This window comes from Magallana gigas, chromosome 1 (genome assembly GCF_963853765.1).
Source record: "Magallana gigas chromosome 1, xbMagGiga1.1, whole genome shotgun sequence".
NCBI classification, from domain to species: domain Eukaryota; kingdom Metazoa; phylum Mollusca; class Bivalvia; order Ostreida; family Ostreidae; genus Magallana; species Magallana gigas.
This window is the reverse complement of record NC_088853.1, coordinates 50,048,818-50,062,477: the sequence shown is the minus strand read 5'-3', so window position 1 is coordinate 50,062,477 and position 13,660 is coordinate 50,048,818. Positions and strand designations below refer to the sequence as shown.

The following is a 13,660-nucleotide window of genomic DNA, read 5'->3' as shown; positions in this document are numbered from 1 at the left end:
GCAGCTGGTAACTCTCTGATTAGAACATCTTTATTGATGTCTATTTTTACGCCGACAATCTGATGCTTTTGATAAATTCGAGTAATATTATACTTTTATATTTGGTTTGAAATGATTGACTTACTGAAATATTTCTGTTGAATGCAGTCATTCTTCAAATAAACTCCTGAATCTTTGCTTGTGATCTCTTTTTTTAAAGACATTTTACCATTTACCGTATTAATATTGTAAGAGTAATTTGTTTTCTGTCTTCGTTTTGATTATTTGTCGATGATTTTTGTTTTTCAAAAAAGTAAACGAAATTCAATCATTTGCCAATATTTAAGCTAAAGTTAATAATTTATTTAAACATGCATAAGCTTATGGTTTTTGATTTCATTTGAAAGCTGTTTGGTCAAATTATCAAATTTATGAACGTGCAAACTTTAACCTGTTAATTAAGCAAGATGAGGGTAACTATTGAAAACGAGGAACACATATCGTATGTATTCAATTATTTTTAAATTGCACGTTTTTATTTCATGGACATGAATAGAATGATAATAAAAACGTTTTATATCGGACCATGTGTATGTACCTATTGGCCTTTTGATGACTTAAATAATTGCATTGTCAATTTTAGGCATTTGGTTAATCTTTTTAGCAACTTAAAATTGATTTAAAGTGCTTTGAATAATATGATGGGTTCTTTGAATTATCAAAAAAATTTCAGGTGTCTGCCTTTAAATAAATTTGAAAGTTGTATCAACATAGCTTCTCTTCTATATATAGTTGAATATTAGTAAGTTTAGAAAAATTATTAAAATGATTATACAAGTCATTGACACGAGTTGTTTCATTAATTTTACCTTAATGGTTAGAAGGACCTTCCGAGTTAGTGTATGAGGGGCTGTGTGACGGACTAGGTACCGAATAACTTGTCTCATAAATGGACGTAGAGGCGGTTCTTGATCAAACGGGGTTATGTCATTTTGGGTTAAAATAGGTAGAATACACACAAGGCGAGCAAACATCACTCAATTTTGCCATGCACACGCTATTATCATTGCAGGATTATTTATACTCTGTATAAGTATTCGTCAACGTTAATTTTACTAGCATATAATGATTATATAAGTGATATATAAGTGATTTTTTAAGAACTAAATGGCATTTGTTTTAAATCAAATATTGTAGGATGATTTTTATCTAGAACGGTTTGGTGTCGCTAGGATATACGATTTGCTTAGTATCTGTATGATTTGATCAGTCAAATTAGATATTGAATTTCGGAAATCTTATTTCAAATCTCGGTTTTTGAAGTTCGAATCCCGAATGAACCTTCTGGGGCTTCGTGTAAGTGTGATCGACTTTACAATGTTTTTTTATAACTGTAATGAACTATGATTTTTCTTTTCACTGTCTTCATTGCCTCATATGTTCGTAAACATGATTTAAACATGTTCACTGACTTCAAAAGATTTGTTTACACTACAACATGATGAAGACTCAATTAATTTGGAACTATTATAATGTTTACTAGAGCATTTGCAATGTCTAAAAATGTCAATTTTTGAACTTATATATGAATGTGTTCTCTATTAGAATAACGATCACTTTTAAATCCCTTGTATAGGGTGGAAGGATTAAAACGTAGCAAACATTTTAATTTCTTATCTTAAACTTTAATACATAGTGGGTGCTAGTGGCACGTAAAAGGTGAGAAAAGGGAATATAATGTTATTTTGTAATTTCCATGTATTTTTAAAATTATCTATTCATAGAAATTCGCTTTGGATAACGATATTGACGCAAAATAGAAATAAATTGTCGATGATATAATAAAGAAATTAATATTGAAAGGAGCGGTTTCATTAAAAACGAAAGTTTTTTTTAATATTATTTTTAGGGGGAAAAATGTGCATGAAAATAAATCTCGATCAGTTATGAACATTGAGCTTACCAGTGTCTACCCCCTTAGTCAACATTTTGAAAAATACAGGTAGATCTGTGTTGGCTAAGTTGGAATGGGATGCAGGTTGTGAACAAAAGAATTTAATTACAGGTAAGCTTTAGTCTGTTTTTACATAAATAGGACTAGAAAGGAAAAAAAATATGTTAGCCTTCAGAAGAATAAATATGATTTGAGCTTCTTAATTCCTATGAAATTGTTCTTGTATAATTATGAATTTAAAGTAATTAAGTGTTTCATATTCCCCCACAAAATATGCATTAAATTGAGCTATTATGTTGATTTGTCTATCCTCATAATACTTTGAGTTAATTAATATTAGCTGAGTTAACTTAAACTTAGCCTTAAAAAAACAGTGTAATCAAAAATCCCGTTTGAATACATGTATTATCGCTATTGAATCTATATGGATTCATTTGATTTTTCTTCAATTTTCTATGGTTTCTCAGGTTATATTGAGTATTTCCAATCAACAGAATTTATAAAATTAACAAAACACAAAAATGCTCGAAAAAATGCTTATGTTTTTTTAATGTTGTAAACTCCACATTTAATAAGATCGATAGTATGATGATGTATACATAACAAGTTAAGAAGATAAAATTCTACTCTGTCGTTCTGTAGAAAGTTGACTTGAACCTGAAGATACAGGCCATTTTGATTTGATTTGATTTTTTTATGTCTTTCAACTAACAGTCCATAAAACAGTAGAGATCTCATTATTTTCGGGCTTTTAATTTTGTAAAATGATACCAATAAATATGTTCATTAATCTTGTTTATAGTCTTTAAAAACTGCTGATTGATTTCATTTATGTTATTTTACATCCAATTTAAACAATTTATAATTATATACTTCAATGTTTTATTCATGAATGTACGTGAATTGGTTAATAAAAGGTTTTATATAATCATCTTGCAGAAAATTGCCTACATATTTTTTTTCTTCAAAATATTCTTTCGTTATTTTTATTAATTTTTTCAGATTGTAGGAAAAAATAAATGCTTTAAAAAAATAACAAAACAGATTCAAAGAAATTTAATGTTTCAATTGGTATTAGTCTACGATTAGAAGTATATTATATATATTTAGCATTACCAGATTTCTCTAAACAGGTTAATTCATCCTATCAATTTTAAAAAATGATATCGTATTTTTGTTTTCATCAAACTATTCTCAGGTAATTGATAACAAATACATTTACATGTGAAAACAGACTTTAGCCCCCTGATCACTAAGGTGTGAAATTCAAAACGTTGGCCAGATTGGAATTAAGAATTTCAGAATGTTGGCTAAGTGGGAATAAACAAGCTTACTTGGTATAAAGTTATTGAAACAAGAACTGATGCTTTTTAAAATTCTTTAAAGGTATTTTTAAATACCATTTTGATTTTGAGTTATGTTAGGATATAATTATATTAAGATGATTAAATCCACAAAATTTTTTCGTACAAATTTCTGAACATATCTTTTATCTAAACTCGTTTATCATACATGGTGTATATGGGCAACTTGGGTCTAGTGATATCAACTATACAGAGAATGGTTTGTTAGAAATGAAAAAAGCTCCATAAAATCAAAGGCCAAATATGGTCTAGCTAAATTGGTTTCTAAATCAAATGATGTAGGCGTTCATGTCAATAGCTGTGTTACAATATTTCAGTATCTTCGTTGTTATAACTGTAAGGATATAAATAAATGAGCGCCCACAAATATTTAACGAACTAAAATACTATAAAAACTACAAGTAAAACTAAAAAGAAATATTTGCTCTCTAACCAACAAAAATTCAGTTAATGGCGTTTAAATAACCCACACTTAGGTTGGTGTGATAAGCCTTATTTAGAAAAACAGGGAAAATATAGAAACTCTTTAAACTTCCTCATTAGAAATAACTGTGTTTATCAATGAATTCCATTTGTGTGTCTGTTCTTTTATTTGTGATTCCCAAGTTTATTACAACTTACGGTAAGACTGTTGTCTTTGCTTACTTCATGTACTTGGAAGAAAAACAACATTATAACCCTTTTTCTTATTAACAGCAAGAATATGTTCAATGATATGGTTTAAATGTTAGCAATAGTCGTATAGTTCCGCAAAAAAAAAAAAAAAAAAAACTACGAACATTTTGGATGAGAAATGAGAAAAAAGTTTAAAAAGAAGACTTTAGAGTTTAACATTTGATATGGGTGTCTATTAAGATTTTAAAACTATTAGAATGATTATAAAAAAAAATAAAAAACGTTTTCAATTTTCTGAGAATAGTGTGTGCTAGACAGCAGTTGTAGGATTATAATGTTGAGTTTTTGCGAAATCCTTAACAAAGTATGTCCTAATCAAAGTAATAACATGATCCCTTTTTCTTTAAGTAAAATATTAAATCCTCTTTATTCCTAATGTCATTGAGTAATTTATGTATCAAATATATATATATATATATATATATATATATATATATATATATATATATATATATATATATATATATATATATATATGAGTTTGGTACTCAAAAACCGAAGGTAACTTTCATTTTAATTTTGACTTGAATTATGTGATTTACAATTGATAATAAAATATAATAGATTTATTTTTGATGGTTGTTTATCATAGGTTTATTTCTCTAAAAACAATGTTTTAGCTTGCCTTGTTCGGCATGTAAGTAGCTTTCTGGTAGTGCACAGCTAGGAAGGTAAAGTACAAACGTAGCCATGTTGTGTGAAAGTTAAGATCTTATTTGATTTACTTTTAGAAAAAGCATCGGATGAAAATGATTTCCAAAAAAATTAATGCGGACGGATGTTCACAATTATGTTTTGAAAAGAAATGATCAATTGAGATTTAAGATAAAAGAGCCAGCACGCACAAGGACGTTATATAATAGATAAAATATATCGATTTGACAGTTACATAACTAATATGATAGAATCGATAAAAAAAAGTATGTATACATGCAATGTATCATTAAATTGTCAACGTCAACAACAATGATTACAATGGCAAGTCTAGGTTAAGTGCTAAATGATTTATACGTATATTGTAAAAGACTGCATATTACAGTGCATGTTAATATTTTGTACACCTATTTTAACCCCTCCCTCCCCCCCCTCCCCCAAACCCCCCCCCCCCAAAAAAAAAACCAAAAAAACGAAACAAAAAAACAAAAAAACAAAAAACAAAACAAACAAAAACAAAAACAAAACAGAAAAGAAATAACGTATATTTTTTTAACATATAGCGTTAATGATAAACCGCACCGTTTAAATACCTTGGTGTTTTGTAGACAATTTGATTTCTGGTCAAATACCTACGGTCACCTTTAGCCTGCTTAAATTGAACTTCACCCATATCGTATAATATCAACAAACAGTAATGTAATAATCGCTAATTGGGCATTCAAGCTTATTGACGTCATGGAATCATGATTTTTAACACATGTACATATATTGTACAAAAAACTCGACACAAAGAAAATGTATATCTTTGCAACAAAGACTTCATGAAAATAAAAACCTGCACAGCCATGCTCGGATTCTGAATGAACTTGGCCTCGATAAATCCTAATTTTATCTTTTGTTCCTCGTAGTAATCATTAATTTATAGGTGTTAAAAAGATAATGACAATCTTTTTTATAAGATTCATTTAGATATAAATTAAACAAGGGCTAGTAATTGTTTAATGTTGCTAATGTTCAACTACAAAGCATTTTTATCAATAATCTTACGCTATATTAAATCACCATATTCTCTAAATGATTATTTATACTATATTCCTGTTTAAAACACACAGGGTTCCTTTAAAGATAATAGCACAGATATTTGTTATATCTGAAAATGTTACAATTTGCCAATCAAAGTTGCAACACCGATTTGTTTCTTTCTCCACACTGAAAACTTTCAAAAATGATTGCAACATTATATGTCTTTCATTCCGTGAAATAATATACAAAACATTCAGGAATTGAAGAACATTTCAGTATATCTAGTATGAACTATCTGCTGTATTAATATTGATATGTTACAGAAAATATTGCAATAAATAAAATAGCATGGCAGAAGTATCCATATGTCAGTTACAAATGGGGAGCGGATCGTGCTGTAGACGGACGCAATTCAGATTTGTCTGCTACTGGAGGACAGTGTACAATATCAGGACAGTATAAACAAACAGCCGAGTGGAGGGTGGATCTACAAGCAGTTTCCAAAATACATCATGTTATTTTACAATACAGAACTGATAATTACAATTGGGGTAAGTTACAATATTTAATTTGTTATTAATCTTCAATAGCCAACCGTAGATGAATCCATAAAATATCATTATTTTATGAATAAATATAAGTAATTAAAAGTGTCAATGTACATGTATTTAACTGAAAGAAGTTTTGGCTACCCAATTAGTTATCAGGCAGATATAAATAAACCAAACATGGGTCTTTTTACATGAACGCGTGATTTTTTTTTAAAACTGGACTTATATGTGAGTTTTATTCAGTTATTTTTAAAAAGGGGGAACAGGACACCGATCACACCTGACTTTCATTGCAATGATGGTTTGATATGGTAACTGTATTTTGACGTCTTAATTGATTTAATTGCATGATGCTATGTCATATTTCCATTATGACGTCATATAGGGTTTGATAGATTTTTCCCGTACTTAACGGCTCAAAAGAAGAAAACATGAGTTGGTAAAAAATTAACATTTTTAATCATGTATAAAATCATAAGCAGTTAATTTCATCAGACATGTATTCTGATGAAGATTTGTTCATGTTAAATGATAAATCTAAATAATGGATTACTTTTTGGATGTTTTAACAGAATGTGTCACAAAAAGTCATTATTTCAGAATAAAGGGTAGGATGTTTTTTTTATTGTAGTATCTTTCTTGAATGCCAAGAAAGTTGCAATAACATTTATGAAAATTATATAAAAGTTATTAAGCACATGCTAGAGTTGATATATGACGTTTTTAAAAAAAAATAATTGCCAACTTTTTTTATGTAATGTGCAATCACATTTTCTGTGAGTAAAAAAAAGTCATTGACAAATACTAGTAATTTTACAACTGCAACCCCCTCACCCCCCTCAGAATCAAAATGAATAGGCAGAAAAGGAATCTGAATAATAAAGGTCGAAAGTGTCCCTTAGTTTCAGCACACCTATGACCAATTTTTATTGATCAAAGAAATTATTTCACAAATCAGAAACACATAACTGTCACGATACAACAAGCCAAAATTTAATTTAAATTTGTATTTCTCGTGTTTTACAAGTTTAGATAAAATCAATGGTATTTATTACTGCTAATTTCCAGCTTTGGTATTTCCCAGCTAACCCTATCAGTCATTATTTATATAAAATTTTCATTGTTCAATAGGGAAAAACAATGGATTTACATCAAGATTTCTTGGATTCTCATTGTTCATATCTAACTCAACAAACAAGGAGGAAGGAATATTATGCTTTAAAGACAATAACCACACCAGGGCAACTATACCGAATCCAACAAACATAACATGTTCTATTTCTGGGAGATACGTAATATATTATAACAACAGAACACATAGTTCTTATCCGTCTGACTTCAGTGTTTACGCGTATAATGAGTTATGCGAAGTTGAGGTATATGGTGAGTATTTTCATTTGAGTCAATTTTATTGAAATTTTCAACATACTTACTGCGTTATCGTTCGGTATGTTCAATGGTGAATCATTAAGGATATGTTGACTTATTTATATGAGCCCATGAAGAACCCACCTTTACCTGATGCAAAATCATGTTGTTAAATATATTGAATAAAAAACCCATACAGGATGCTATTTATTTAGATTATGAAAAAATACTTTTGGTCAAATGTATAGCATTCCAGTCAAAACGTTCCAGAATTATAGCCTTTTAATGAGGCCATTACATGGTTTTATAGACCATCTGAAAGTGCATCAATTAAGTACGAAGTTCTTCTTTGATATATTCTCATCAGGTCTATATAATCATGTATTAAGCGATATATACAGGCTATGTTACAACAAACTTTTAAAAAATTACGCACTTACTATTACTTTGTTAATAGATTTAAACTTGGTAGAAACATGTCTACCTAATTCATAACTAACTGAAATGCAAGGATGAATATTAAACTATTAGGGTATTAGTTCTACGCATTTTTCCCGGCTTTGTGACATATTTACTAGTATAAATATATTTAAATAATTAACCCTCAATTATCATCACCGGTACAGTAATTAATTAGCCTCTAGATTTTACTCTTACATGCATATATCTTTCATTTGTAGACGTAACATTTTTAAAACCAAGAGTTAAGAAATAATAGTTGGAGAATGAATTTCAAATGTAAATAAGCTTTCCTTCACTGGACCTATCGCATACACGTATATATTAAGATTTCAACGCCTTTAGAAACCCTGACATGCACCTGGGCACACGACACACCTCTTGTGTATATCTTGTATATCCTGAGAGAGAGAGAGCTTTCTTTCACCGATTAATTTACAATACATGTATGAAATAAACAAACTTTTATATAACTTCATGCGCAGATTTAGATACATCAACTGCGCTTGCCCCTACAATAATTTTAAAACTAGAAAAAAAAATTAAAATTATATCGGCAATTTGTGTCCATTTGAGCTGTGTTGATTATAGCGATCTGTGTTCAAAGAGCGACTATGTGTTTACACAAGCAAAACTTGGGTATAGATACCTTTTTCTGCATGGTGTGTGTTGACAATTAAAACTGCCTGAAATTATATCATCACTCGGATCACCCCCTCCCATCCATATAAAAGAGCTATTGCATTTAATTTATGTATTTATGATGAATCTGTTCAGCTTGATTAAACTTGACTAAATGGGAGTGGTGTAAAGACAACTTAAAGGGAGCGTAAATGCTACTTAAAGATGCTTAAAGTTGGCTAAAAGATGGTATAAAGGACATCAATAACCTATAACCTTAGCTAAAAGGTGACTTAAAAATGGCTTAAAGATTGTTTTTTCTTTTAAGCCACCTTAAAGAACCTGTTTAAGGATCGTTTTTCGCCCTGAGTATATTTCATTAGAAAATGGGACAGAACTCCAGAAAACTATTTGCTTCTGTGTTTGTAACTAGTAGCATCATATTAATCATATTGCAGGATATCCCGTGGTGTCTTATAATTATATTTCTCCAAGAACATGTGACTGTCGATTTGAAGTTACGGAAAAAACGGATGAAAGCACAATATTTGATTATGTGAATAAAGGTATGAATTTTTCAATTCCATTTACTTAATTTGTTAATGACAATAAATTGCACATGCTTTTATCATTTCTTTATATTCAGATCAGACTACACATTCATTCATCGAATGCAGTTGCTTATATTTGCAAATCTTGCTTTTTACCTCCGGTGTTGTTTGTTGTGGCAGCATTATCGTAAATATCATTTTGGTTGCCCGGTAAGTCTGGGTTAATTATTTTCACCGAAATTGCATTTTTTTCGAAATGGATTATATTGTTAAAAAATTTTTAACTACGTTTTTTTTCCAGAATAAGAAGGATTATGATCAATAAAAAAGAAAAACATGTGAACCACTTGAGCTGTGAACAGGATAATATGAATGCAAACAATGTCCATGGCCAGCCTGAAGTTAATGCCATATATCAGGAATTGGTAGAATTTCACGAAAGACTTCATTATGACCAACTGCGTTAAAACCATATGTTGGCCCTTTTGTTTATTTGATTTTATTCAATTTAAAGTCCTTTCATCATATGAACTTTAGTACCGCACCGGTAATATACCAATCAAAATGAACTAAGTCAATTATAGTTCCATTTATACTTCAGAATTAATTTTCCCAAGACTGAATGTTTTCTTTTCGCATTTTTATACATGTATTTACCACTGAGAAGGATATTTCATGCATTTTGTTAGAAGATAATCATTTTGCATAGGGGGTACTTCTTCAAAAAACATGCAGCAGCTTCCTGGTGAATGTAGTCTATTAACATTCAAACGAAAAACACGTGGTTTTAGGATACGCCTGTTTTACCTAACAAAAAAGCAGAAATACCCGGAATCATATTAAGCTGTTGTTTCCGGTGTAATGAAGAATAATGACCCCCGTAGAATAATGACCGGGCTGAAGAATAATTGGATTTTTCTGAAGAAAAAAGACCCAGGGGTTATTTTTCTTCATGTTTAACATGAAAAAAATGACCCCCATAAAAAAGACCCCCCCCCCCCGTAAACATGAATAGAACTTGGTTACCCCGTATCCAAGAAATGACTTTGAAATTACTTAATTTTTCACTCTGTTCAACTGATTTTGAAGTTATAAACACCGAACATGTAAATAAATCGCTGTATATAGTTTTTCATATCCGTAGCAAGCACACGCAAAACACTCTGACATTGCCACAAATTGATTGTTAACAGTTACGTTGTTTCTCTCGTCGACATACGGCGGGAAATGACGCAAATAAAGAAAAATTCAAACACAATAAGGATATTGTGTGATTATTATCGAACAATAATCATGAAAGAATAATAGTTTTAATGATATAAGTAATATTCATTGGTGTATGAATTGTCAATCGAAGAATGATACATGTATATATCTTTATGGAAAAAGACTAAGGGGCAGGTAACGTACGTAGGAATATAAATACTTCTTATTTACATTGATCGATTATAATAAGAAAAGATTGTTTCTAAAAGCGTTGATAAGAGGTTAGGGCCCATGTTAGGGGTTTATATCCCGCTTGATTTTGATCACACAATCTCTTTTTTATCCAAAATTACCAATGCTCATACAAACTATTGAAGCATTAATCATATTGATATTAACTTAACTAAAGTATGCCGAGAAAAAAGTGAAATATATTTTCTGTACGAGTACTCTCAGTACTTTGACGATTTTCCTTATTGGCCGTTAACCTCTACTGGCATAATGGCTGCTGTCAGTGCCTACTAACTTCAGCTTGGTTATAATGCCTAACAGTGGAGTAAACTTATCATAATTTTGGTTTGATCATTAATTCTGGGTGATGAACTTGTATACCCAGCAGTTAATTGTATTGTGGAAATCCTCAATGCAAGTACAATTCATGAACAATATGAAAAATATAGAAGATGCGACGGCGAAGCGCGAAGATGCGAAGACGAAAGTGCTAGGTTGCGAAGGCGAAAAAGTGATACTACTATTGCTTCTTCGCCTTTGCAACTACGCACCCTCGCCTTCGAAACTTCGCGCTTTCGCCTTTTTAGCTCACCGAGACGAAGTCAATGGGATCATATGCTATACCCCCGGCGTCGGCGTCCGGAGCTGGTTAAAGTTTTAGTTGCAGCTCCTGTATCTAAGCTATTACTTGTCCTCTCTTCACCAAAATTACATGAATGATGCATCTGAACCTACTGAATCTAGTTCCTAACTTTTAGATGCTGGAGGAGGTTCAGGTTTTTGGAGCAGGTTAAAGTTTTTTTATGCAGGTGCCCTTTAATAGCAATATCTCAGTTACTGCTGGTCCGTACCTTACCAAACTTGCATGGATGGTGTGTCTTATGATACTGATGCACCAGACATGCTTGAATGCTGAATCTGAGCTATAGGTTTCGGATCATGGAGGAGGTTAAGGTTTTTAGAGCTGGATAAAGTTTTTGTTGCAGGTGCCCTCTAATGATTATATCTTAGTTACTACTGGTCCTAACTTTATTAAACTTGTATGGATGGTGCGTCTTATAATACTGATGCACCTGACAGGCTTGAATGCTGAAGCAGAGCCATAGGTTTATGATTCTTGATGAAGTTTAGTTTTTTGGAACAGGTCACATGTTTTATAGATGATAGCTTGCATAGTTGATTTAACTATATTATAAATAAAACGTAAAGGTTGCTTTAAATGCAGAGCCTGATCTCCATTATCAAGGATGCTAGAGAAATCTCCTACCTCACTCAAACCTGCTTGATAGAAAGATGAGGTTGTTGTTAAATAATATAACGTGATTCCTATGATAAAGTATTGTATGATATGAAACACTATTGTTTAATAGGATACAATATAATACCGTATGTTATATTGTAAAATGTTATATGATACGATAAAATATTGTATCATTTTTTTTAATTTTATGATATGATTTTGTATCGTGATATTTTTATGTATAGTATTGATTTTTATGATACAATATTATAAAATATCGTATCATACGATATTGTATAATATGATATTGGTTAATATGATATATTATCATATCACATGAAATTGTATTTTATGATATTTTAATATATATTATTGTATCATATGATACAATGTGTATAATTTGATTGTATTATATAATATTTTACTTTATCTCATCATATTGTATCATTTGATATGATACAATGTTGTATCAAATTATATTGTATTATTTAATACAATATCATATTATGTATCAAATATGATACAGTATCACACAATGCAATATCATACTATGATATTTACTTTTACTTTCTTTCCCTCTATTAAATTGCATTGGTTGATTTGAGTGATATTTACGCACAACACAGAAGACCCAATCACCAAATCTGGTGCGTATGAATACATTTAGTATTTCTTCAGTCTTTCTCGAAGAACAGGAACTGACTCTTCTCGCGACTTCAAACCGGATAACGACCTGTTATTATACTTACGCTGATAAATATTTCATTGATGTAAATATATTTTGACAGTTAAATGAATTCAATTGATTAATTTTTTAGTTTACCAAGAGCAAATTCATTAAATTACAGAGGAAAAATAAAATTGTGTTATTAGAATTTAAAACGCTGTGCACTTTTTTTGTCAGCATATTTCGGCTGTTCCAGTGGCGTTAATTTCGCATAACTGTTGAATAAGACATAGCTTTTTAAAAACAAATCATACTTGCAGGAAGGAAATACATGTTTAAAAAACGTAAATATAAGCATTTAATCATTATTTTTTTAAAGATGAGGTCTTATAACTGCAACGATGAGAGCAAATTAAACAAATTTTCATAACGCGCTAGCGCGCGTTATACAATATGTATGCACACACCGTTGCAGTTATGAGACCACATCTTTAAAAAATTAATGATTCAATGCTTAATTATACAATATCATATCATATGTTTCAATGTTATGATGTATTATTGCAATATGATATTGTTATTGATTATTGATTAACATATGAACATATAATTATCATACAATTTTTTAACAGATGATATACGATATTGTGTCAAAACAGAATCCATGAATATCCAAGATCATAAAGGATGGTTTTCATATAAAATGATAAAGGTGGTCTCATAAAGGTGATGCCTCATAAAGTTGATGCCTGGTCTCGGTGAGCTTTGTAATCTGTTAGGACCTATGTTTTATAATTGGCGAGCTCTCCATAGTTTAAAGGGTTCCGAGGCATATTTTGGAATTATTTTTTTTATAAAATTAAATTATCCAGGGGGATAGGGTCCGGACTCCCTCTCTCGTTTTACTGCGTAAAATTATTAATATTAGATTTTCCGGGGGCGGACCCCCTCTCCCCCTCTAGATCCATGCATGAGCAAGGAGTGTCGCATAATGAAATTAGATTGTTACTGTGTTTGGTTTACATTAAACAGACGGCTGGTAAGTGACAGGAGTCTGGAAGTGCATACGTACACATTATGGCGGACATTAAATTGTGTGTGGAGTAGATAATGA

General features: G+C 30.5%; 1 long non-coding RNA gene across 1 annotated transcript; it reads left to right on the top strand.

Annotated features, from left to right (window-relative positions):
• The first annotated feature begins 5,981 nt into the window (after positions 1 to 5,981).
• LOC136270961 (uncharacterized) lies at positions 5,982 to 9,217 on the top strand. Its single transcript, XR_010708819.1, has 3 exons — positions 5,982 to 6,203; positions 7,335 to 7,586; positions 9,110 to 9,217. It is a non-coding gene; the product is annotated as an uncharacterized lncRNA (long non-coding RNA).
• The last annotated feature ends 4,443 nt before the right edge of the window (positions 9,218 to 13,660 follow it).